Below are 25,943 nucleotides of genomic sequence, written 5' to 3'. Positions count from 1 at the left end.
TTTTTCCAGTTTCTGGCAAATGCAATCCTAGCTGCTGTTAATACATTTACAATCAGATATTTCAATTCTTTCCTCTATATTTCAGGTAAAATTCCCAATAAAAATATCTCTGGTTTCAAGTCTATATGCTTTTTTGTCATTTTTTCCAACCATGTGTGGATTTTAGCCCAATATTTTTTGGCATCCGCACAAGTCTACCACATATGGTAATATGAGCCAGGTACCTGATGACATTTCCAACATTTTTCAGATTTGTTCTTGAACATTCTTGCTATTCTTGTTGGTGGAAAATGCCACCTGTAAAACATCTTATACAAATTTTCTTTATATGCTGTTGACATTGTCATCTTATAATTTTGAGACCACAATTTTTGCCATTTTTCTAGATCAATCCCATATCCAAAATTCTTCCCCCAAGCAATCATTGTTTCTTTAACTTGTTCTTCTAGTTTAGTTTCTAATAAATATCCATACAATTTTTTGATCACCTTTTCATCAGTACCTGTCAAAATCTTATCTAAATCAGTCAGTTTATCATAAAAGCCTTCTGTTTTAAAATCTTTATCATACCTTGAATGTATTTGCACATATGAAAACCAATTCATATTTATACCTTATTCCTCTAATTTTTGCATAGATTTAAGTTCACCCTTTTCATTCAATATTTCACCATATCTAACTGTTTGTTCCTTTTTATATATTATAGGATAGGAAAATGCTTCAATAGTCGATAGCCAGACTGGAATTTTCAAATAGCATTGCCTTTTAGTCTTCTCCCAGTTTAACCACAGAGACTCCCATATATAATGTCTTCTAAAATATCCCTGTGTTTTAGTTCCTTTATGGCATAAAAAAGCATGCCACCCCAACAACAGATCATGTCCTTCTAATGTCAACAATATAGCATTTCTTAATGTTATCCATTCCTTAACCCACATCAAATTTGCAGCTTGGTAATACAACTCCCAATTAGGCAAACCAAATCCTCCTCTTATTCTAGCATCTTGCAAAAGTTTTAATTTTATTCTCACTTTCTTACTTTGCCATATATATTTCAACACAATTTTATTTAAATCTTCAAAATAATCTTTTCCAAGCCTAACTGGAATTGTTTGGAACCAATATAAAATTCTGGGTAATATATTCATCTTGATTGTTGATATTCTCCCTATTAATGACAGTTGTAAATTTTCCCATTTCGCCAAATCTAGCACTATCTGCTGCTTAAGTTTAATATAGTTACTGTATATACTCGAGTATAAGCCTAGTTTTTCAGCCCATTTTTTGTGCTGAAAAAATCCCCCTCGGCTTATACTCGAGTCAGATTCCCTCTGAAAAAAAAATGGTGTGGAGTCGCGGCCTCCGGCGGCAGCGACTCCCAACAGCCCAGCCGGGAAGGGAAAGGCAAAAGCGCTTTGCCTTTCCCTTCCCGAGGCGGCGGGACTGGAGCCGCGCCGGCGGTAGTGACTCCTGACTCAGGGGCCTCCGAGGGAGGGGAAGAGAGTGACTCCTGCCTCCCGCTGTCATCATCATCTTCTTCTTTTGGGTTAGTGAATCAATTAAACCTTTCATGATAGTGAGATCGTTTCCCAAATTAATTATTTTTATTTTTGAAATTTACCAGTAGCTGCTGCATTTCCCACCCTCGGCTTATACTCGAGTCAATAAGTTTTCCCAGTTTTTTTGTGTAAAATTAGGTGCCTCGGCTTATATTCGGGTCGACTTATACTCGAGTATATACGGTATTCTCTTTTAGTGTACAACATCTTGCTGTCAAATATATCCCCAAGTACTTAATCTTATTCGTGACCTGAATTTTCAATAGATCTGCCAGTTCTTCCTTTTGTCTTGATAACATATTCTTTGTCAAAATCTTTGTTTTGTCTTTATTTATTTTCAAACCAGCTACCTTCCCATATACCTCTATCTTTTCTATCAATTTTAATGCTGTTTCTAGTGGGTCTTCTAAAATGAAAACCAGATCATCTGTGAATGCTTGCAACTTAAATTCTTCCTTTTTAATTTTCATCCCTTTTATATCCTTTTCTTCTCTAATATTTCTGTTTAACACTTCCAAGGTTAACACAAACAACAAATGTGACAGTGGGCACCATTGTCTTGTTCTTTTTCTTATATCAGTAGAGTCTGTCAGTTCTCCCTCTCAAACCTTTGCCGTTTGGTTATGATATATAGCTTCTATTGCTTGGATAAATTTTTTACCAAAGCCCATCTGTTCCAGCTGTAATAACATGAATCGCAAATTCACATTATCAAATGCCTTCTGTGCATCTAAAAATATCAAAGCCATTTGTTTTTCAGGGTGTGCCTCGTAGTATTCCAAAGTGTCCAAGATTACTTTCATATTGTCTTTGATTTGTCTCTTTGGCAGAAATCCATTTTGATCAGGGTGGATAAAATTATTTAGGTATTTTTTAAGTCTTTCTGCCAATATTGAAGCAAAAATTTTGTAATCTGCATTTAGTAAGGAAATAGGTCTATAGTTCTTGATTTGTAATGGGTCGGCCTCCTCTTTTGGGACAAGTGTAATATAAGCTTCTGACCATGGTTTAGGTATCTTCTTCTTTAACATAACTTCATTCATAACTTCTATCAATGGAAGGTTCAACGATTCTTGTAGTGTTTTGTAGAATTCTGCTGGTAGTCCACCGAGGCCTGGTGCCTTTCCATTGTTTTGCTTTTTAAGTGCTTCAGTTAACTCCATCATCGTTATATTACTTTCTAACATTATTTCAATCTCTTTAGGTATCTGGGGTAGGTTAGCATTCTGTAAGTACTGTTTAACACTTTCCTCGTCAATATTCTCTTGTGTGTATAGTTTCCCATAGTAGTCTCGTATAATTTCCTTTTTCTGTTTATTTCCATAACAAACTTGGCCTTGATCATTTATTAATTGCAATATTTTCCTTGATTCTTTCTCATTTCTCAGTTTATATGCCAACCATCTACCTGGTTTTTTGCATCTTCAAAATAGTTCTGTTTCGCACCTCTGATTTTCTGTGCTAGTTCTTCTTTTTCCATTAGTCCCATTTTATGTTTAATTATATCCATTTTTAACTTAATGTCCTTTTTCTGTGGCATTTTCTGTAACTCTTTTTCAAGTCCTTTATACTCGTCCTCTAATGTCTTAGAGGCTAGTCTTTTCGTGGTATTTCTTTTCCTTGTATAATCTATTATCAAGCCTCTAGCATATGCCTTCATTGTATCCCATACGTTCTGCATTGATGTGTCTTCTTTTTTAATTTCTCTAAAGAAAAAAGGCAGTTCTTTCTCCATCCTCTGTGTGAAGTCTTTTTCTTGTAGTATAGTATTATTTAACATCCATCTAGATCTTCTTCTTTATCCTTTCTATTTAATCGTCATTGGATTGTGATCTGCCCAAGTACTTGTTGCAATATTTATTTCTTGGATATTAGCTAACAATTCTGTTGACATCCATATCATGTCTATTCTGGACCATGATAAATGTCTGTTTGAATAGAAGGTGTATTGTTTAGTCTTAGCATTTCTTTCTCCCCATGTATCTTTTAAATTTATTTCATCTATTATTTTAAAAAAGGGAGAGTCTTTCTGTTTTGCTTTGTTGTTTTCTGTGCTGTATAGTTCAATTTATTGTCTACAATTCCATTAAAGTCTCCCATCATAACTATATTAGCATAGTCCAGTTCAATTATTTTTATATGTAATTTTCTATAAAATTCTTCTTGATTGTCATTCGGGGCATAGATTGCAATCAGGAGTGTTTTCATATTATTGTCCATTGTTTCCACCATTAATAATCTTCCATCGTCATCAGTATAAATCAATTTCGCTGGGATAATATCTTTAATATATAAAACCACGCCTCTTTTCTTGCTTTGTGTCAAAGAACTAAATATTTTCCCTAATTTTGGCTGTATCAACAGTTGTTCATGTTGCTTTTTAATATGTACTTCTTGTAGGCAGATTATGTCAAATTTTAATTTCTCTAATTTATGGAAAGTTTTCCTTCTTTTAACAGCTGAGTTAAGTCCATTTATATTAATTGTAATCAGTTTTTTCTCTTCCATGGTTATATTTTGTAGTTAGGTTTAGCACCTCTCGTAGATCTTGGTTCACGTTGTTCTTTAACTTCCACCTTTCCACCTACTGCACCTTCTTTTTCAGTCACTATTAGGCAATCCTCTTGGAATTCAATTAGTGACATTTCTTTTTCTGTCTCCTCCTCTTTCCCTCCAAAATATTCTGTATAAAATAATTCAGCTTTCTCAATTGAATCAGTTCTATGTCTCTGTTCTTGCCATGTGAACATTAAACCTTCTGGAATCAGCCATCTATAATTCACCTCTTTTTTAAGCAGAATTTTAGTCAGAAATCGGTATTCTCTTCTCATCTCTCTCACTCTTCTGGGTACTTGTTTCAGGACCACAATCTCCTTGTCTTTATATTTCAATGTTTTCTCTCTTGCCACTTGCAATATTTGCGTTTTAATGGCTTTCTTTGTAAATCTGATGTGAACTTCTCTTGGTAAGCTATTTCTCATTGCATATCTTGTGAAGACTCAATAAACCTCATCTATTCCATCCATCATCTTCTCTTTGGTTATTTCCAAAGTTTCAGCCAAAATTTCTATCATTATCTCAGCTAGGTTTTGTCCCTTTTCTTCCTCTATGTTTTGGAATCTGAGATAAAATTCTGATCTGTCCATCTCCCATCTCAGCATCCCACTTTTATCTTGTTCAACCACAGTTAATCTGCTATCAATATCTCCAATCTTCTTAGCTCTTTGTTTATCTTCTTCTTCAATTTTCTGGAATCTCTCATCATACTTCATCATCGTTTGTTGAATGTTCTCCACCTTTTCATCAGTTTTTCCTGTTCTTTGTTCAATGTTCTCTGTTCTCTTTTCAATATTCTCTGTTCTTGTTTGTATATTTTGAATTCCTTGCATAATCATCTGCAGTGTCACCTTTTACTGTTCTTTTTCTTACTGTAACATCATCTGTATTTAGCGTTGTCCTCCAGATGGTGAAGAGGAAGAAGTAGAAGTTGAAGGGCCAGCCGCTGTTAGTTTCCTACTCATTTCAGACAATTCAAAATCTTCAGGTTCTTCTGGACCTTAATCCACTGGTGAAATAACCAATTGTAATTCCAAGTAAAAATAGTGGGGGGGAAAGAAGCCAAATAATATTAATAATAATAAAAAAAAGTTTCTTCAGGTTCTTGTATACCTTAATCCAATTGATTGGTTAGATAGCAGTAAAAACTCAAAAAAGGAAGAAAAGACCATAAACAGAAAAAGGAAAAAAATTGTTAAATCCTGAAGGAGGTGGAAAAATAGAAAATAAAAAACTAAAGAAGAAAAAAAGAAGTTCTTCAATACCGTAATCCAATTAAAAAGTCTCAGGTATAAAAAGATGTACAAAAAAAAAGGAAGCCACAAAAAAAAAAAAAATCAATATGAAGGTAAATAAAAAAAAAACCAGGGGAGGGAAAGAGAAAAAAGAAAAGAGACTACTCCCTTAAAAGAAAAAAAAGAAGGAAAACATTAATACTTTAATGTTAATAATAATTAATACTTTAATAACATTAATACTTTTCCTTTAAAATAAAATGCAAATGTAAAAATTAGACTTCAAAAACAAAAAGAAAGACAAAAACAAGTTCCAAAAGGCCAAAAATCCAAATAGCTATTACAAAAAGTAAACTGGTAAGGAGGGGGTTTGTTAAAGTAAGAAATAGCCCAGCTTAAAAAAAGTAGAAAGAGCACACTGCACCTTATTTGGTTATCCAAGGCTTTTGTTAAAATTTATAACTCTCTTCTCTAGAGTCTTATCGTCTTTTTTTTCTGTAAACTTCAACACCAGACTTCAGATACTGATAGAAACCCAGAAGAGCACCTGCAATAATACTCTCCCATGCTCTTCCCTCTATCTTATCAAACAGGCTCAAAGTCCTTGAAAAAAAGTCTCCGATCTTTCTCAGCTTTGTCTGGTCAAGAGAGAAAAAAAGAGATAGAATATTTCCAAGCCTCTAGTTGGCAGTGTTACAAAGTTTCTTCTGCTTTCACTTTCCCCCTCCTTTTCCAAACAAGATATAATAAAAATTAATTAAAAAGGGAAAAAGATATTTAAAAAGATGACTAGAAGGGAGTCTCTAGCCTAAAATATTATAAAGTCAAAAAGGAGAGAAAAAATAGGTAGGAAAAAAAACCAGTCCAGTTTCAAAATATAAAATCATATATAAAAAATCCAGCAAAGAGGAAAAAAAATATTACTTTGACGTCCTGTTTAAAGATCGCCGCTCAATCACTTCTGTCTAAAATTTTACACATTCTTTCTTTTCCTTAGGGTGTCCTTTCAAATCTTAAAGTAAAGAAAAAATTCTCACCAAACTGGCACATTTTCTCCTTCCGTTCTCTTCCGTTTTGGAGCTGTCCCAACTTCAGCAGCTTTAATGGCTGCCTCTTTGCCGCTGGCAAAAGGAGCTTCTCCTGGATCTACCAGGGACTTTGCAGTATCCCTGGGATCGACAGGATGCGCTCTTACATTCACCATCTCTTCAGGACGGTTTTGATCCGTTTGGACTGTCCAGGAGCAAAGATATCTGCAGTGATCTCAGAAGTCTGAGATTGCGTGCCATATCGTCGCAACGCCAGCTCTGCCCTCCCCCTGTGATGCTTCAAAGTTACAACTGCACTAAAACAAAGTGACATGACTATTGTTCACACTTGTAACCACTGCACATCCCCATGGTCACATGATTTGCATTCAGTTATTTGACAACTAGTTCGTATTTCTGACAGTTATGGTGTCCCCAGCTCCTTTGGCAACCTTCTGACAAGCGAAGTCAATGGGGAAGCCAGTTTCACTTAGCAACCGTGTTACTAATTTAACAACTGCAGTTATTCGCTTAACAAATGTGGCAAGAAAAGTCATAAAATGGGACAAAATTCACTTAACAAATTTCTCACATAGCAACATAAATTCTGAGCTCAATTGTGGTTGTAACCTATACAGCAGTGTTCCAATATCTAAGGGGCCACCACAAAGAAGAGGGGGTCAACCTATTATCCAAAGCAGCTGAAAACAGGACAAAAAGCAAAGGATGAAAACTAATCAAGGAAAACTAAAAAGAAATTAACTGATAGAACAATTAATCATTGGAATAGCTTTCCTCTTGAAGTTGTAGATGCTCCAACACTGGAGGTTTCTAAGAAGAAATTGGACAACTATTTGTCTGAAATGATATAAGGCAGAGGTCTCCAAACTTGGCAACTTTAAGACTTGTGGACTTCAAATCCCAGAATTCTCCAGCCAGTAGGGAGTTGAAGTCCACAAGTCTTAAAGTTGCCAAGTTTGGAGACCTCTGCCCTATATGTACAACAGTGGTGGGAATAAAAAAAAATTACTACCGTGGGTGGGTGTGGCTTGGTGGGCATGGAGGGAAAGGTTACCGCAAAATCCCCATTACCTCCCCACCCCACTAACCTGCTTTCCAGCTCCGTTCTCCTGTGCAGGGCAACCAAAGAAGACCCAGCCGATCAGCTGGGACTTGGGAGGAAGAGAAGAGATGTGGGCAGGGCCAGTCAGAGGTGGTATTTGCTGGTTCTCCGAACTATTCAAAATTTCTGCTACCAGTTCTTCACAACTGGTCAGAACCTGCTGAATACCACCTCTGATGTACAAGCTAAATCTTATAGAGCAGTTGCTTCAGAGATCAGAAAAGACCAATATGGATTTGTGCGAGTCATGCTTCTTGATATATGAAAAAAACTTCCTGCTATTTTATCAAACCTCAGCTGTAACCGATGCCCATGAAGGCATCGGCACAGCTGCAGAACCTGTATGTATGATGCACAGAGGCCACAACAAAGAAGAACCAGGGATTTCACACTTCTGACAACCTATTTCTAATACAGTTTTGTTGTTTGCTGCAATCGGACCAAAATATAACCTTTATGATACATTTTAAATATCCTGATTCTCTTATTTGTCTTCTTTCCCTTTTTCTGTAGGGCACTATGAAGATGTAATTTTCTCACTTCTCTTTTCCTACTTTCTCCCCATTGCTCTGCTTCTTCTCCAGTACATATGTCAAGTCTCTTTGTCCTGCCTTCTTGATTTCATGATACATTTATTTCTATGTTTATTGTATTTGCTTGGATGTTTTCTCACAGAGCTGATGGTAAATCTCTCCTGACTCAGTAGGAAACTATTCTTCACCACAATTACACCTGCTGTTGGCCTTTTCATTTTCCTTCAGCTTTTGATGAAATTGTATTTTCTGAAACCCTATGAATTTTGCCGCCGATTCTTACCTAACTCATCAATTCAACCATCTCCTTTCTCCCTCCCATCTCTCTTTTCTATCAACGTTTCCATTTTGTAAGGTATTTTCCTAATTTTCTCAGATAATGCTGTTCTCTGATACTTTATATTTGGTTTCCTCCACTATAAAGATTGCAAATTGTCACTTGACTTTATATTTTAAAAGATTTTGCAAAAGATCCAGCCATACAGATCATACAGTGACTGAAATAACCCCCATTGACCGTAATGGGATTTGTGCAGTTCAAGCCTATGCAACTCTTGAAGAGTAGAAGGCTTCGTGGTTTCAGGTTATTTCCCCCCTTTTAACACTCCAAATCTCTTCTTCATAACTCAAAAGTGCAGGCTCTATTTCCTTCTGATTTTGTTTGAAAAAGTCAAAAATATGGACCCCATAGCTGGATACAATCGACAGGACAGAATGTTGAATTTAGATATGACAGAGTAGTCTTAAATCTAGTGGAGCGATGAACTCACTGAATGATCATGGGCAAATCATCCAGTTTCAAACTATTCTCATATGTAAAATGAGTATTCCCAAGGAGCTCTTATAGTTTACAAAATGTTATTTATATCCAAGAGCCCATTTTCAGTCATCTATTCTAAAAGCTAAACGTTTGCTGCTCCTTCAGTGTCTCTCTTCTTATAATTGATTGATTTGGATCATTTCTCGGTTGCCCCTATCTGTTATGACTCTAGATAGTTTTCAACATACAACATAAAAAATTAAGATAAAGAATTACATAATCAAAAAGAAGGTTAAAAAACAGCCATTCAAAAGACGAAAGCATCATTCTTCTGTTCTAATTCCCTGGAATGATTTCCTCACCTTTTTCTGAACTTCATCCAGACAGTCAGGATTCTTTAAGTGTGACCAGACACAAGGTAAAGGCTGAACAAAGCAGAATCAGGTGGAACAATGGTTTTCCATGAATTGGAAACCATACAGTGAAATTTCAATGTAACAGCTCAATCATGGGATGGAAATTCAGTTGCTCCCACTTGACCATTACATTTTTGTTACCTTATATCATCTGCATTATTGCATAATGGCATCATACTTAGAGAGTGCTGTAAAGCACTATGAGGTGGTATATAAGTCTAAACGCTATTCCTATTATTCAAATAATGTAAATTGTCTCAAAGGATATAAAACAAATAATGTTAAAGTAAAGTAAGCCTAACTATCTCATCTGCATTATTTCAGATCCAATGGAGCTTCTGACAGAAATTGGGTTTATTGCATGTAAGGTCCATTAAATGGTATTTAGATACAGGATCTATTAGATCTATTAAATCTATTAAATTAAGGTTTCATTGTTCTCTTGGAATTACATTTACTGTTTTTGCCGCCATGTCATGCTGTTGGCTCATATTCACTTTGCAATCAATCTCTATTTGAAGCTATTTGTGACCACGCAGGAAACACGGCCAAGTGAACTCATTCTGTTCTATTGTAATATTACATCAACAGAACCTTGCAATCTGAAAGTACATTTCTGCTCCCATCCCTTTTATAGCCCAAGAAAATAGGGAGAGTCGTTTCTGAGCTGCTTGGCCCTCTACATTTCTGTGCCATCTAAGTTAAAAGCTAATCTGATTGTTCTTTTGACTGCATTTCTTTGCTGGTCTCCCAAGGCCATTCTCATAAACCATTACAATCATTTTCATATGTATCATAACCAAGTCAAATGCTACCACCCTATACCTATTAGAGCCCTGGTGGCACAGTGGTTAGAATGCAGCATTGCAGGCTAATTCTGCTGACTGCTGGCTACCAGCAGTTCGACAGTTAAATTCTCACCGGGTCAAGGCTGACTCAACCTTCCATCCTTCCAAGGTGGTTAAAATTAGGAACCAGATTATTTGGGGCAATATGCTAACTCTATAAACCACTTAGAGAGGGCTGTAAAGCGCTGTGAATCAATATATAAGTCTAAGTGCTATTGCTATTAATCTTAGTTCTGCTTCCTAACTGCAGAATCAGTTTAATTTAAAGATAATATTAAAAAAGAGTAGGAATGCTGCTACATTTACCATACATATAAATAGAAAAATCTTTTAAAAGACTAAAGGCCTCATATTCTAATACTGAAATAGTATGTTCCTCAAAAGAAAGGAATATAAAAAGGAAACTGGAACATGATGTCAGGATTATTTGCAAGCAATATAGAGAGAGGTTTCAAGAGACAAAAATCAAAATGAAATAAAGGAACATAAATCTTAGCAGAAGAAAAACAAACAGGCAAAAAGAGATGGATAACCAATCGATAAAAACACTTGAGACTATGGTTCCGGTTTCGCGCAGCTTCGGTGGCAGCAGGAATTTGCAATTGTCCGTGATTCCTGCTGCGCTTGCCGCCTAGGTGCCCCCGATCCAGATGGGTCAGGGGGATATGGCTGCCTTGTAGAGGCAGCCGAAGAGAGAGGGAAGCCAGGCAGGGGGTTGGGGGTGTCGCAGACCCCCTCCTCGTCTGGAAAAACCCCTTTTTCCCCAGGTGGTGGAGCGGCGGTCAGCAATGGCCGCCATGAAGAAGCCGGCAGCCGGGTAAGATTGTGCTGGAGGAAGCTTGAAAAGTGAAAGTGCTGTCTGAGCTGGGTCAATCAACAACCTTTAAACACTTTGAAACAGATTTGCTTGAACTGCTAGAAGATACTTTGTATCCCTGAGAAGAACGGAAAGCGGTGGAGTTTAAAGCTGTCAAGGGGAAAAAAGCAAAAACTTTTCTTTTCTTAACTCTCCCACCCCATGGAAACAGCAGATGAAGATTTGGAAAATTTATTTGAGCACCCAAGGTAAATTATTTTGAAAGTTAAAGCCAAGGGATAAAGGCTTCCTGGACATTGGACTTAATAATTTAAGAAATCGGAAAACCCTTATTGGAGGTATGGATTTCTGAATATTTAAAAAAAATTGTTGATGTAAGGGGGAAGGGAGAGGAAGAAAGAAAAAAAAATTGGAGCAGAAGTTGGAAAAGGAGGAGATTGCCTAGAACTTTAAAGAAAGATACATTGTAATTGGATCTCTTTGATTGAACAGTAACCCCAGAAAGAGAAAGAGAAGAAAGAACTTTGGTAACTTTGGAATTCTTTGCAACTATTTTTGATTAAAAATACTTGGGTGGTTGTTTTGGAAAAAGTTTTTGCTCTTCATGATGGCATTGCTTGTGGATGAACTAAAAATTGAATATCAAAAATATAAAGAAGAAGATACTTTGGGCACTCTATTTCAATTTTTGGAAATGGCGGTATGCATTTATGAAAAGTTGACTACGCAGCAGAACAAAGAAGAAGAAGAAGCCATCTTTGATGAACAATGGGTTCCTTTTGGGGAGGAGGAGAAAGAGGAAAAGAAAAAGGGGATTTTAAGGCTTGAAAAAACAACCAAAAAAGAGAATAAGGAGATGAAAGGTGGATACAAGGTTAGAAAACAACAGAAAGGGAGTAAGAAAAGGGAGGAGAAGAGACAAAGGGGTAAAAAGGGCAAGGAGAAGAATAAGCAAGAGAGAAAGGAGGGGATGAGAAGCTTTAATGGGGGGAAGCAAGACTTAAAGAAGCAAAGCCTATTTAGAGACAATGGGTAATTCTAACTGAAAAAGGGATTCTGGAAGGTACATAAGATTGTGTTTTTATATGTGTATTTAGAGTTAAATGCTTAAGATATAAATGAGTATTAACATTTATGAATAGACATGGATAGTGGTTAAAGTTTATTGTGTAACTTTAGAATGTACTAAACAGAATCCCAATATAAATTAAGTGTTATATTAAGTAACTTTAAGCTAGGGGAATGAGTCAAAGGCGTCACTCCAGTCAGTGTATAGGAGAAGTTTATTAAAAGAGAAAAGATGAATGGATAGATGGAAACAGAGCAGACAAAGAATGATAAGTATTATGAATTGAATTGAGATAAGATAAATAAAACAAAATTAAGAAAGATAAAAGAGAGAAGAAGCTATATAGAAAGTTGAAAATGGTAATAAGATATGGAATGATATATAAAGAAAATATGATTTTTGAATTTGTGTCTGTGTGAAGAGTTTTTAGCCCGGGATCAAACAGCCTTCAGAAAAGATGTTTTAGGTCTATTTTTTGTTTTTTATGTTTTATGTCTTGTATGTCTGGATATTGTTTATGAAAGGCAATAAAATTTTAATTAGCAAGAAATATGGTTTGGATAACAGAATGAAAAGGAGAAGTTGGGCTAAGATATGAAGTTGAATAGATAACGTAAATATCAATATTACAATTTGGAATATTTTGTACGTTCTATTGGTTCTTTTGGAAAGGATTTTGTATGTTATTATGCCTTGATTGTTTATGTATTGTTTTTGTGAAACTAATAAAATTTGTTGGAAAAAACAACAACACTTGAGACTAATTTGAAATCAGATGGGAAGTTGGATAACATTATGGCACAGTTGGCATTAAACTAGGTTAAAAGAAGATAATTGCAGAAAAGTTCGATGCATTCTCTGCATTTGCTTTCATTGTGCAGTTGTGAGGCCCTGAGTTGAAGATTTTTTTCCCCAGAATCTGAAAAACATAGGTAACTAGAGATAAGTTGTATGCCTAATAGATTAAACAAGCAAATGAAGTTATCCAACTCAGACAATATCCATTAAGGGCTTCAAATTTTTAAAAGGTGTAATTTATTTCTAAGAGAGCCAACTATCTCCAAGGTGTAATGAAGTTCCAAGGTTTTTTTTTAATGAACATTAGAGAAACATTACAGCTTAATGAAGAGTTTGGGTAATTGGTGGATAGTATTTAAAATAAAATAATTAAACATAATTGAGTGTCTCATGCTAAAGAAAACCAACATAGTATCTGCAAATAAAGTTTTGTCTCACAAACTTGGTTGTTTTTTTTCATTTTTGTTTTTAGGATAGCAATAACTCAGCAAGTAAGAGTTATTCAAAAGATAACACATTCTGAAATTTTCAAAAGCTTGTTCCAAAGTTCCTTGTCAGATGCACATTGAAACTATCAAACAGATGAGATATGTGAACATTTAAAGTACAAAATATGTGCGTTTGTGTGCGTAAACATGCACGCACACACATACACTGAAACCAGTGGCAATAAGTTGATAATGATTAATTTGTCCTTTTTATTTGAATGAGAGTAACGTTCATCTGGAATTTAATTTACTTGCAATTCTAATTCATAAATATAATTTTTTTGTGAAATTGCCTTCAAGTCTGTGGGCTTTTGAAACACATGGTTTAGTAATGTTCCCAGCCAGTTTTCAAAATTGCTAATCGGTTGAATATATTTTGTGTAATTAGATAGAATTTTTCCTTCAAGATACATCAAACTCTTCCCCCCCTAATTTGAGAAAGTCAACAGTTGATATAAAATCTCTTTCAAGTTAAAAATAGATTCAGTAAGGAACTCTTTATTTCCATACATCAGCAGAATTCCTTGTTGGGTGTTTTGTTTTTTAACATTCTGCAGATCACAGTTTATAGCGGTTACACTAACATTTAAAAAAGAGAAATAAGCATGCAAATATATTTAAAAGTTAGTAGGATCTCTTTCTGAATAGCAAATCAAATGAAGAATAGAGTTGGAAAAGCACGTCAAAAGTTGGGTGGACAAGGAAAGGGCAACACGTGAGCCATGGTGGTGCTGTGGTTAGAATGCAGTATTGCAGGCTAATTCTGCCAACTGCTAGCAGTTCAATCCTGATTGTCTCAAGGTTGACTCAGCCTTCCATCCTTCTGAGGTCAGTAAAATGGAGACTCAGATTGTTGGGAGCAATATGCTGCCTCTGTCAACCGCATAGAGAGTGCTATAAAGCACTATGAAGCAGTATACAAGTCTAAGTGCTATTGCTATTTGGGAGGTTGCAACTCAACTTCCCACCTTTCTGAAGGGTCAGAGGTCATATGTATTCTGGGGTTTCAAAAATGACCAAAGCACTGTTGTTCATTTTTAGGGAGGAGTCACCAGTGGGGATGGGATTGGGAAGATTTCCAGAAGTAAATATTCCCATTCCCTTCCTTAAAACTCCCCCCTCCCCCCATGAATCAGATTCATGCCACAGAACTTTTGCTACAACTAATGAAACATTACAATCTTTTCGTTAGCAGAATAGATAGATGATCAAGAATACAGTAAGGCATTTATTTCATTTTGGACTCCTTGGGCTGATTCTGCAACTTGGACCACCAAAGAGGGTATAATTAAATACTAGCCAGAATCAACCCTCAATGTCAAATGGCAAGTGTCCATTTTTAAATGCTTAAATGCTTTAATCAAAAAAACATATAACTTGCTAACTGAGACATGTAAAGTATGTTTTCCCATCCCTGTCAATTATAAGATTGCAAACTCCGGTAGCAGGATAACAATTCCATTGGGGAAGCAGTGATATCTTGGAATGGGTCCAGGTTAGACAGATGGCACAGGAAAGAGGGGGGGGGTTAATGAGACATATAATATTGGAGGAACTGTGTTCTTCTCGGTAACAACGTGGCATTATTAAGGCCCTTGATAGAAATAAATACCTTGAACATTGAAAAAAAGAATGAGATCGGCAAAAAAGGATATCAGGTCAATTTTGTTTGAAAATTAATTCTGTTATTCTTAATTTAAGGCAAATGCAAGCTTCTGCTTTCTATTGAATTGGTATAAAGCCTAACTCTAGCCCAGCTTCTTTTCTGCTTTTGCAACCCAGTTTGAAAGTGGAGGAATCTTTTTGTTTTGCAATCAGAGCTCCGCTGCTTTGTTCTTGTTTTGTCTTAAAAATAAGTTACAGATGCATAATGGGTTTCTGTGGCGGAGCCCCTCTCCAAACAGTAATTTGCTATCTCTTTGGGAGACTTTATCTCAGTTGGCTCAGTAAGTGGGGAGGGGAGTGAGGGTTATGTACCCCATAGCCATAGATTGATGACCTTTGACATAGAGAATGTATGATACATTAATTCTGCTCAACAAGAGAGAAATTTTGGAGCACGTGGTTGGAGTGTTTTAAATGCATAAAACTCGAGAACTATGATCGGGAAACATTTTTCTAGGCGTGTCTGTCTAGATAGACAAAAATAAATGGACAATGGGTCTGGCTCACACCAATAGGGTTCAGGCCCCCATAGAAGACTTCAGAGCAATGAATCACACACTGTATACGCCTGTCATAGGATCTTGGTATGCTTTGAGGCATCTGTATAAGGCTAGGCTACAAATAACCAATTGAGTTGCTTTATTATTTATTCCATTGTATATCCTGCTTTCCCCCTCAGCCTTCAAGGCAGTGTACATGGGATTTTCCCTCTTGTTATTTGCTAAGCAACATGTTGAACCAACAAGCATCTGTTCCCACCTTTAAGGGATGGCTTCTATAGATTAGTGGTGTTTTGTTTTGCGTTTTTTAAAATAAGTTTTAAGAAGTTTACAGAAAGTTTACAGAGTTCACAGAAAAAGGGTAATATAAGCAAAGAGAGCCAATTTGGTGTAGTAGTTAGGACACCAGGCAAGAAACCAGGAGATATATATGAACATATATTAAACATATGAATATGGGTATGTGTGTCAGCGTGTGTGTAAATACACATGTATATGAAGAGTCCTTGTAAAGAGGACTTAAACTGCTGGATTTCATCTTTTCAAAAATGGGGAACTAACAACTATCTTGGTGTCTTCTAGAAAATCTAATCCTATTTCTGTATCGTATTGGACAGAGTTTGTTTATTTTGCAAGATCCAATCTGAATTGTTCACCAGGACCAAAGATTTATTATTTCAAGCTTGTTCTGGAAATTTCTCTCCCTCTCCAGAATATGTGCGCTGGATTGTTCTACATGTTATATTTATATGGTGCCTGATTGTGTGTAGCTTTGTTTATTTTCAGTCTATTTCAAACTCTAAGACTGCAAACTGCACAAATACAATTTGGACATGAGTCACAGATTTTCTTCCAGAATATTATTAGTGACATTTAATACAGCTTATTTCAGATAGTGATTATTGGGTTTGGGGTTTGTGATAAATACATGAAAACCTGCATGAAAAAAAAAAGAATCTTTGTAGAGTTACACAACTAAATAACTACTAAATAACCACTGTAACTACATAGCCAAAAAGGCATTAAGAGTTGTTAACCTAATCCTACGTAGCTTTTTCTCTGGTAATATCACACTACTAACGAGAGCATACAAAACATTTGCTAGACCAATACTCGAATACAGCTCATCAGTCTGGAACCCACCTTACGTATCTGATATTAACACAGTTGAGAAAGTCCAGAAATATTTCATAAGAGTTCTCCACTCCTCTACTTGTTGTAGAATACCTTATGCCACCAGACTTGAAATTCTAGACCTAGAAAACCTAGAACTATGCCGCCTTCAGTCCGATCTAAAATCATATAAAATCATACATTGCAATGACTTACCTGTCAATGAATACTTCAGCTTCAACCATAACAACACAAGAGCAAACAATAGATACAAACTCAAGGTTAATCGCACCAAACTTGATTGCAGGAAATACGACTTCAGCAACAGTGGTCAATGTCTGGAATAGTCAACCTGACTCTGTGGTTTCTTCCCCAAACCCCAAAAACTTTAACCTTAGACTGTCTACTATTGACCTCACCCCTTTCCTAAGAGGTCTGTAGGGGGCGTGCATAAGCGCGTGCCTACCGTCCCTGTCCTATTGTTTCTTTTTATTTTTCTTATATGCATCCATTTCATGTATCCATAACTATGTTTATACTTATACCTGTTATAATTGCTTGACAAAATAAATAAATAAATAAATAAATAAAAATAAACTAAATAATGATACCAAAAAAGAAAACTGTATGCAAAACAACTTCCTCCTTACCTTGTCTTTTTTCCTCTTTTCATATATGTATTAAATTTGCTGAGCCACTTAATCAAACAAACCACATTTTAACTATTCAGCAAAATATTTGCTGGCTGATGGTATATATCTGCACATACAGCAAGTATTGGCAAGATGGTTCAAAGATGAGGCAGCTCTATCAGCATTCTTTATAATGAGCTCTTCTTTATACCACTGACACCTCAAAATAATTTAAGAAGCTTCAATGTTAGCCTGTGTCATACTATGTGTTAAAATGCAGAAAAGCAAAACCCACATAAGGCAACTTCAAATAAATTCAACAGTCGGAAGCATAATGAAAGATTTGATGTTACCTGGATGATATAAACAAGAATTTGGTCAAGTAACCAACATGGGAACTTTTCAAGTTTATAGCCAGATCGGGATAATTCTGTAACCATTCTTTTCTTCCAAATTAATAGAAGGAAAAGCCTCTAATATGAGAATGATCAGCCTTAGAATCAGCCAAGAATGATCAGCCTTAGAATCCATTCAGTAAGTGTTCTAAATGCATCAACTTACAACAGTTCATTTAGTGGCTGTTCAAAGTTACAATGGCACTAATAAAAATGACTTATGGCTGTTTTTCACACTTACGACTATTGCGGCATTTCCATGGTCACATGATCAAAATTCAGGCACTTGGCTACTGACTCATGTTTATGACAATTGCAGTGTCCTGGGGTCATGTGATCACCTCTAGTGACCTTCTGTCAAGCAAAGTCAATGGGGAAGCCAGGTTCACTTAATAACCATCTTACTAAATTAGCAACTTTATTTAACAAATGTGGCAAGAAAGGTCATAAAATGGAGTAAAATTCACTTAACAAATGTCTCACTTAGCAACAGAAATTTTGGGCTCATTTCTCGCGGTAAATCGAGGACCACCTCAGTACATCAGGGTGAGAATACACTGTAGTACCTAGCAAACAGAACAACTGGAGAGCAGGTACCTAAGGTGAACCTCAGAAGATATGAGCTGGAAGACTTTCATACCCTACTGAACTCCATCTTTACAGTGGAGGAAGGAAAGGCTAAACAAATTGCCATTTGTAGACATTATCAACAGATAGGAAGATGGCAGCCTAGGAACCATCATATAGCGCAAGAATACCAACGCTTACATATTCTGAGGTTCAACAGTAAACATCCATTGTGAGCCCAAAAAGAGTTGCCTCAGAACACTATGTGGCAGGGGGAGAACACTCTCTAGTACCCAGCAAGCAAAACAACTGAAGAGCAAGTACTTCATTCACAATAGAAATATTTCTCAATAAGGAATTTAGTAAGAATTTATCTACAATTAATAGAGGTATGGGAGATTTCATTCTATCCCATATAACCATGATGGCGAACCTATGGCACGCATGCCACAGGTTGCACGCAGAGCCATTTGTGCTGGCATGTGAGCCACAGGCACTTACCTCACTGCGCATGTGCGTGCCTCACAGCTGATTTCCAGCTGGTTTGAGGCCTTTTTTGGCCTTCCAGAGGCTTGAAAAAAAAGCCTCTGCAGGTCAAATAGGTCTGTTTCGTCATTTCCTGTTAATACCGGAAGTGACGAAACGGGCCTATTCAGCTTGCAGATGCTTTTTTCAAGCCTCTGGAGGCTGAAAAAGGCCTCAAACCAGTCGAAAATCAGCTGTGAGGCGCAGTGCAGGTAAGGGGGGTGGGGGGATTGCACACGCATTTGCAGGGGGCATGGGGGAGCATGCATTGCCTTCTGGGTGCTGGCACGATCACCAGCACGCACACAATTTTTGGCTCAAAAAGGTTAGCCACCACTGCCATATAATGCTGTACTTGTATTTGAGGAGCTGAAGAGACCTGACATATATTATTTGATTGCTGTCTGTATAAGGGGGGGGGGGAGGGATAAGTACCTTGATACATACATTAAATGTATGGCCCAGTGGGAGGCCCATATTAAACAACATACCTCATGTGTGGCCAGAATTTGAAAATGACAATTAATACAGCAGTTTCTGACTAAAATGGTCTGACTGAGATCAGCATATGTGGGCCTGATTATAGGGTAGATTGTAGAACAGAATAGAATAGAATAGAATAGAATAGAATAGAATAGAATATTGGCCAAGTGTGATTGGACACACATTTGTCTTGGTGTAAATACTCTCAGTATACATAAAGAAAACGTACATTGGTTAAGAATCAAGAATCATAACGTACAACACTTAATGATAGTCATAGGGTACAATCTACAATCAAATCATACTAGGAAACAGTCAATATAAATTGTAAGGATACAAGCAACAAAGTTACAGTCCTACAATCACAAGTGGGAGGGGATGGGTGATAAGGAGTGAGGAGAAGATGAACAGTAATAGTAGTGTACACTTTGTAAATAGTTGAACAGTGTTGGAATTATTTGTTTAGCAGAGTGATGGCTTTCGGGGAAAAACTGTTCTTGTGTCTAGTTCTGGTGTGCAGTGCTCTATAGTGTCGTTTTGAGGGTAGGAGTTGAAACAGTTTATGTCCGGGATGTGAGGGGTCTGTAAATATTTTCACAGCCCTCTTTTTGACTCGTGCAGTATACAGGTCCTCGATTGAAGGCAGGTGGGTAGTAATTGTTTTTTCTGCAGTCCTAATTATCCTCTGGAGTCTATGTCTGTCTTGTTGGGTTGCAGAACCAAACCAGACAGTTACAGAAGTGCAGATGACAGACTCAATCATTCCTCTGTAGAACTGTATCAGCAGCTCCTTAGGCAGTTTAAGCTTTCTGAGTTGGTGCAGAAAGAACATTCTTTGTTGTGCTTTTTTGATGATGTTTTTGATGTTAGGTGTCCATTTTAGGTCATATGATATAGTAGAACCTTTGAAGGTCTCTACTGTTGATACTGTGTTGTGATGCAGAAATATAATTTTATGTTATTTTATTCTATTTTACATATTTTATGTATTAAATTCTTGTAATTTATCCCATAATTATTGTATTTTACCCTATTCTTATTTTAAATTGTTTTTATAGGATTTTATTGGTAATACATGTCTGAACTTTGTATTTTGATATGAACTATAGGCTAATCAATAAAGTTAATCTTAGTAAGAATTTCTACTTTAGATGATGGGATTGTTTCTACTTAAAAAAGTAAACCTCCTTTTTGTATAAATTATTTCCAGCACATTTTATTTATAAGGAGTTTTAAAACAAATGAGTGTGATAACTTTTCCTATTAGTGATGTATACACACCCTACTTCTGAGATGTCCATGTATGTCTCTAACCAGTGATGGGATTCAAAAAATTTTACTACTACAAGTCCACGTACTTTTACTACACAGTCCACGTACTGTGGACGTGGCTTGGTGGGTGTGGTGTGGCTTGGTGGGCGTGGCAGGGGAAGGATACTGCAAAATCCCCATTCACTCCCCACCCCACTAACCTGCTTTCCAGCTCCGTTCTCCTGTGCAGGGCAACAAAAGAAGACCCAGCCGATCAGCTGGGACTCGGGAGACAGAGAATAGATGGGGGTGGGGCCAGTCAGAGGTGGTATTTGCTGGTTCTCCGAACTACTCAAAATTTCTGCTACCGGTTCTCCAGAATTGGTCAGAACCTGCTGACTACCACCTCTGTCTCTAACATAGCATATGATGAATACATCCGATGAGCCATTGTTGATCTATAACAATGTAGTTTTCAACAGTTATCAGTCACAGTGAAAGCACCAGAAACATAAACTATACTAGTAATAAAACTTCTTTATAAATGTTTCCATGCTCCTGAGATATTTCAGCAGTCAAGGGCTCACTCTCCACTTATTGGCTGTCTGCTCAGAGCTTCTGAGAAGCACAAGTCTGTCTGACTCTGCCATTTCTGATCATTCTTCCAATCTGATATCTTTGGAAGACAAATTGTCTCCAGCCATTAACATGCTGCTTAATTATAATCTCTTAGCTCCTGTCATGGCCGTATATTAGCAGACCTCCTATTTGCAAACATACCAGGCCTTGCACTTATCTTAGCCAGAGCTAATGCTGACTTCTATTCAGGAAAGCCAGCCAAAACTTTTGTCCACTGAAAGTGAAGGGGCTGGTTTAATGGAACCAAGACCTGCTCCTCAAGATCCTTTACTAAAACAATATTCAAGCAGACAAGATTTTCATGTCTGAGTTTCAGACAAGTTGTTGCCTTCTGCTGGGCCAACACAATGGAATGGCTAGTGGAAGAAGGAAACATTTATCAATAGAATAGCATCAAGGAGTCATTCTCTTTTTCCATATAAGATCCAGGAAGCAGGAGCATTCAAAGAGATCTTCCAGGTAGCATCAGAGTCATGCTATTACAAGGCAGAAAATCATCACAGTAAGGTCAAACTTTTGGAAACATTTCTTTAAAAAGCAAAATAATCCCACCATCCCATCTATTTAACACCACCTTTTCTCCACCCCAAAAACACATAGCAATTACAGTAAGTGGATCAATTACCACAGAAAGAATGTTAGCTTAGTTTCCTAAGGCCTCTTGTTAGCTTTTATTTGCTTTGGACTGTGTTCTGCCTATTTTCTAAGTATTGTCTTATTATTTATGAATATAATAGAGAGGCCTTTTGAACTTGACCATTCAAATACTTTCAGGAAATATAAAGCCGGGATGTGTATGGTGGAGAACAAAAAAACCCACATTCCTTCAATTCCCTGTTTGGGATTTGGGGCAACTGTGATATTACTAATGAGACATTCATGTCACTTAAGTCAAACTGAGGTTTTAAATTTGGCTATTAAGCCAACACATGATCCTGCAGGAAATTCCTATAAGTGTATACCAGACAGTTCATGGCAGCCATATTGTGTTAAGCACTTTGCATTGATAGGAACAAAAATACTACTGACAGCTGCTGTCAGGGGAAAAAAATCATTCAGAATTTATGAACTATTTTAAGTCAGCAGCTGGATGACAGATTCCAGATGAAAATTAGTTTGCAGTCATACACATCTTTATCTATTTAGTCAGCCCAAAAGGTAGCTACAATGACTTAGAATTCAGATGTTTACTAAAAATGTAAAACTGTGAAACATCACTCTGCAAAATTTAGAGGAGAAAAGCAGTTCTTTTGAAAACAGAATAGAGCTAATATTAATATATTAAAAAGGCCTTTAAAGCAGATAAATAAAAAAGGGGCACAATTAAACTGTGTTTTACTTCCAGCCTTTCCTTTTCCTACTTCAGGTTGACTTTAGAAGTTCTTTTGGTCTACTGCAGGGATGTCAAACTTGCGGTCCATGGGCTGGATGCGTCACACGCTGGCCACGCCCACACCGGTTTAGCGAAGGGGGAAAAAGTTACGATACATCATGTGATGATGCGATGATGACGTGAGTTTGACACAGTAATTTCAAGAACATGAAGGTTATGAAGAAAATCAAAGGGATCTTCAACAGCTTAATAACGCCTGCTGATTTTTCAGTCCTTTCATTCTAATATTACATTGAGGGTAAGATATTCTCTCTGGGGACATTTCTGGAACTCTCAGAAAAGCATGATCAATGTATGATAAAATTCTGGTTATAATATATAGATGGAACAATGGAATAATATGTGATTGAAAAGATGGAATTTTACACAGGTTATAATCTTAAATATATTTTCCCCCAAAATAAAGTACCATTGGTATATATCACCAGAAAAAAAAATACCTAGAATTTATAAAAGTACCTCAAATCTATGCTGGAAATGTGAATAACCAGAAGGATTTTCATGATGGTAGACATGCAAAAAAACTAGAAAATTTTGGGTCCAGATACATACAAAGTATCTGAGGATTTTAAAGATTAATATATAAGACTGAAACCAAACTTTTTTTCTTTTGGGATTGATGAATAAACAGTTGGGAAAATAAGATTATGGTATACACAAAGTTGGAACAAGTTGGCAATACCTACAATGGAGGAATAGTTGGTGAAGATGATAGAAGCTGCTGAGATAACCATTTGATTAGAGAAATGACAGTATATTTGGACAGGAAACCCTTTATGGATTTTTTGCATAAAATAGGAAAAAGTGAACATTTGATGTATGGTTTTGATGATTATGTAAGAGAGATTATAGAAACAAGAAAGTCATAAATTTATAATTGTACTTATTACTGCTATAAAGAATGGAAATCAATTCTTTATATATATATTTTTTCTTCCAAATTTTTTTCTTTTCTTTTTGACCTTTAGCTTTCCCTTCTATTTTTCTTTTTCCTTCCTACTCTATTTTACTTTGCATTAATTTTTACTCCTGTGTTTAAAACGTTCATTAAAATTTTATATATATTTTAACATACACATACACACACCAGTGTATGTATCCTCCTTTATAATTTACAAGTTGTGGCTTTGACCATATAAATACAATTGCTACTTTTAAAATGGTCTCTGCCCAAGTCATTTTACAGCTGTTCAAAATCAAATATTCATAGAGCATCAATAATAGTCCACGGACACCATAGAAATTTGTTCCTGGTTGATATGAATGTTTTTCCCAACACCCAGAATTAGAGTGAAATCAGATTCGTAGAAAATGCATGCACAGTGGAAGTGCTACTGAGCTTTTCTTTTTAGATTTTGATGTGAATAATTCAATGTTAATCAAAATTCCAAGACTAGCCTATAGCCAAAGTATGCCCATTCATGATTTGCTTAACTAGATTTACTGAACCATAATTAACTAGGTTCCCACAATACTCTGAGTGAAAACCAAGTGCACCTCATTAGAATTCAACATAGCATGTAAACCAAGTCACAATGATTGCTTGACAGGCAAGCCTTTTCAGATGTGGTAGAAAAGCTACAATCTCTAGTACATTGCTAAGTACATTATAATATTTACCAATTTCATTTATTTATCTGCTATATGTCAGGCTAAGTGTTCTCCCAAGGTAGTTTTCCAGCTGTATAAACAATGCTAAATCACAGTAAATATTATTGAAATACTATTGACAGAGCCAGAGGCATCCCTGGGTGGGGGGGGGGGATCAATAGTATAAAAAGGGTAGGAATGACCAAATGATCAAAGGGCTAGCCTCCCCATTTTTAAAAACAGGCATCATATTCATAAAAAGGAGCCAAGTTTTTGATTTATTGGCTAGGTTGCCATTTTGAAGCTGTTCACTCACGAGTACACAGACACTACATTGTGGAGTTTAAAGGATAGTTATGACAATGAAGATTCCATCTGGAGCTTTTGAGGTGCCTTTTCTCTCTTTCTCTTCCTGAAGGAGTCATTATCATATAAATTTCTGTTGGGTTTTATATGCATAAAAATTCAGGCCTTGCTGTTTTTAGAAGGGGGGCGGGCATGTTTCAAATATACTACAAAATAAAAAGAAGAAAAGTCAGCTACCTCATCGCATGTTATTAACTGACTACCTGGAGCTTTTAAACTTTAAGTAATCCTATGCAATATTGTAATGCACTCTGTTCAAGTAAGTTAAGTACATAATAGTATGAGTAATTAAAACATTAAACTTAATTAACCTTAATTTTTAAAGGCCATTTTAGTAACTCAAGAAGATATCAAACGAGCTAAACACACACAAAAATGCAGGAGGAAAGCTATTCTTTGCTGCTGTCCCATGCTGTTAAATAATTGTGTATTTATGGCACATTACTATATAAAATTGATACAAAAATATATGGTAAATTTCACCATTTTCACAGTGTGGGTAATTATTAATCATAGCACCTCAGCAATTTCGCTCTTATGTTTTGGGAAGAAAAATGGAAAACAGTAGTATGATGGATTAATCACCATCCTTCTACTTTCATTATGTAGAAATTAGGAAAGATTATCCCATTTGAAAAACGTTCCCACTATTCAGCAAAGCAAAAATCATATTGCAAGCCTTCCGTTCCCTTTTGCTCTCCATGTCTGATTGGCCAGGGTCCAGGTGTTAGGGAAGCATCATTAACAGAATAATAACAGAATAACAGAGTTGGAAGGGACTTTGGAGATCTTATAGTCCAGCCCCCTGCTCAGCAGGAAGCCCTACATCATTTCAGACAAATGGTTGTCCACTCTCTTTTTAAAAACTTCCACTGTTGGAGCACCCACAACTTCTGAAGGCAAGCCATTCCACTGATTAATTGTTCTAATTGTCAGGAAATTTCTCCTTATTTCTAGGTTGCTTTTCTCCTTAATTAGTTTCCACCCATTGGTTCTTGTCCTGCCCTTGGGTGCTTTGACTCCCTCTTCTTTGTGGCAGCCCCTGAGATATTGGAAGACTGCTATCATGTCACCCCTAGTCCTTCTTTTCATAAGACTAGACATACCCAGTTCCAGCAACCGTTGTTTTATGTTTTAGCCTCCAGTCCCCTAATCATCTTTGTTGCTCTTCTCTGCACTCTTTCTAGAGTCTCCACATCTTTTTTACATCATGGTGACCAAAACTGAATGCAGTATTCCAAGTGTGGCCTTACCAAAGCATTATAAAGTGGTGTTAACACTTCATGTGATCTTGATTCTATCTCTCTGTTTATTCAGCCTGGAACTGTATTGGCTTTTTTTGGCAGCTGCAGCACACTGCTGGCTCATATTTAAAGCTGTCCACTAGGACTCCAAGATCCCTCTCAGTTACTACTGTTGAGTGAGATACCACCTATACTGTACCTGTTTTTCTTGCCTAAATGTAGAACCTTATTTTTTTTCACCATTTAATTTCATTTTGTTAGATAGTGCCCAATGTTCAAATCTGTCAAGATCCTTCTGTATCTCAAGCTTATCTTCTGGATTGTTGACTATTCCTGCCAGCTTGGTGTAG

This window comes from Notechis scutatus, chromosome 1, assembly GCF_049901735.1.
Source record: "Notechis scutatus isolate UNSWTSFEM ecotype Mainland chromosome 1, rNotScu1.2, whole genome shotgun sequence".
Lineage (NCBI taxonomy): Eukaryota > Metazoa > Chordata > Lepidosauria > Squamata > Elapidae > Notechis > Notechis scutatus.
This window is presented reverse-complemented; position numbering follows the sequence as displayed.